The 2,500-nt window shown below is 37.1% G+C and overlaps 1 protein-coding gene across 1 annotated transcript in view; it reads right to left on the bottom strand.

The window, feature by feature from the left end:
• Positions 1 to 1,880: 1,880 nt before the first annotated feature.
• Positions 1,881 to 2,500, bottom strand: part of LOC122252548 (acidic mammalian chitinase) — a 12,491-nt gene continuing 11,871 nt past the window's right edge. Inside the window, exon 9 of the mRNA XM_043015059.2 lies at positions 1,881 to 2,500. This exon is cut by the window's right edge and continues 321 nt beyond it. The gene's annotated coding sequence lies outside the window, so the exon portion shown is untranslated.

The raw sequence follows: 2,500 nt of genomic DNA on the forward strand, positions 1-2,500 counted from the left end.
AATGAGTATAGATCTTAAGCCTAACCACCATTCTGAGCATAGTGTACACTTGAACCCTTTAACGACTCCTGCCACTTCAAAATAACAAAAGTAGGATTCTCAGTCCAACCTTCATTACTCTTATGGTTAGCTTTGAAGACATCCTTCTAGAGGTATTTAAGATCGCCTCTTTTGCTGTTGATCAAGCAAGCATCTCCACTAAAAAACTACTATTAACCCTCTCTGGACGGGTGGTACACTACTGTACCGCTCATTCAAAAGCCCAGTGGCCGGGTGGCACAATATGGTGCCAGTCATTTAATTGATTTAGGCCTGAGCGTTCGAAAGCCCCGGCATGGAATGCCCCCATCGTGAGTGGGTTAAACCATTGTGGATGGGTGTCACAACATAAATAACGCTGGAGATTTGGCCCGATGACGGACATCATGATGACAGGGGATTTTCGATCACTGATATATTATTGTACTATGAACATTGAGTGAGTGATGATGACAATTGTAGTCATAAGCATAATAATTACTGTAATATTAAGCAAAATGGGTTTCACCTAAAATCCAAAACCTAGATGGCACCATTCTCCTAGCACTAGCAGGAGCAGAATGGCATCTATCCACAGTCTCTAGCAACCAATGTCTTTAGAGTGGCACAGCAAGTTGCTGACCTCTTGCTCTAAAGTACTGCGGATGAAGGATTAGCAGGTAGAATGAGGAGGAGACTCAAACCATGCCCAGTGTCTACAATGTGTCCCTGTGCTAGCAGGGATACCTTTTACTGTGGCACTCAGTTATATGCACAGGTTTCCTTTCTCCTCCCTACCTGTTCATGTCCTCTTCATTGTGGATGTTAATATATTTCGTATTCATTCATGAGAGTACACAAACACAAAAAAATAACGTTGCCTTTTGTCCTTCCTTAAAACATCAATACTTCTATCACACTTAGTATAAAGAAAATAGCTGATATAGACCCTATACTACAATTTTAGTCAACTGCAACATTGGTAGAGGCTGTCATATGATACATTTAATTCTTGCAATACAGTAGAACACCAAAAAATGATGAACACAAAAATGGCTCTAGTTTTACACTGAGTGAATGAGAGAGAGTGGAATTGGTCACAATATGCCGCCTTGTTATGAAGTAAAACCCATCTGGAGTGCCCGTCCTGGAGACTGGGCAAGCAAATCAATCTGCAATAGGTTAATAAAACAAGTCCACTTTATTTATAGTTTCATTTATTTAGAAAGAATCCAATTCAGTATATGCTTATATTCATTCACACTAAACATGAAATAATCTTGAAATAACCCTATCACACGATGAACGGGTCTATTAACCCGTTTGCAATGGGTGACAAGATCTCACATCAAGTGGTGGCAGCAAGTCTTGGCTATCCGCCTGGCAGCCACGCTGGGTGATCAGGCGTGTAGTGCTTGGCAGCGGCCAGTGCTGGCAAATAGCTCAAGGCATTAGGCTTGCGCATTTGAAATATCCCGGCATATTGGCCATTTGGAGCCAAAACAGCTCCGTCAGTAATGGGTTAAACTCAATAATATAAACAATTTCATTATTAATCAATAATAATACAAAACAGTCTTTCAAACACTTTCCAAGTGTATACTAATTTCTAAACTTACATACTAGGAACAGTACAAATATTTTGAAAACCATACTTAAATACATTAATCTATATTTTTCAAACTTTTAACACAGTATTGGGAAAGGGATTGAAGTCCCCAAGTATTGCGCAAGTTTTGCAATTTTCACAAAGGGGGAATCCTTGTAATAAAGCTTTATGATAACTGTTGTGCCAAATATATTGATGTTATCATAACTTGATGCATTAGCAGGTAAGGGGTTAATATAAAATATTTATTTAATTTCTTTTTTTCAATTCAAACATGAACATTTTGTAACAATTTTTTTTGTCTGAAGCAACTTCTAAAATGATAGCAGCTAAACAAACTTGTGTACCTTGCTAAGTTAGCATAAACTTAGTATTTTATAATTTTTGAAAGGAAAATAGAATATTTCCTTAACCTACTATGAATAATTATAAGTATACAAGTTTGAGGATGATATCTTATTTCTAAAATCATTATTATAATCAGGGTAATCACGTACTGGCACTTGTATGGACTAGCATTTATCACAGTCAATAGTCCCACAAAACCATGGAATGTTTCATAAGTAAACAACCTTCACTGGGGTTACGGAATATTGGGCTGTATTTGAGCGTCCATGTCAAAATTCCAGTAACTCCTTTCTTAACCTCTACGTGTGCATACAAAAAAGAGGCACACTGGTGATATTATCAAATCTATCATATTTAAATTATTCAACTTCAAATATTAGATTATATTATCATCATGAAGAAAGTGTGCACATCATTTTCAATCAGAGGATACAGTCTAAACAGTATTATCATCCATTGAGCTAGAGTACTGATACGAGTTGTTACAACCAAAGTTAAACATGCTAGTCAGTAAGAGGCTTAATG

Source organism: Penaeus japonicus, unplaced genomic scaffold, assembly GCF_977035675.1.
Source record: "Penaeus japonicus unplaced genomic scaffold, GWHDUDI00000001_assembly GWHDUDI00000013, whole genome shotgun sequence".
Taxonomy (NCBI): Eukaryota; Metazoa; Arthropoda; class Malacostraca; order Decapoda; family Penaeidae; genus Penaeus; species Penaeus japonicus.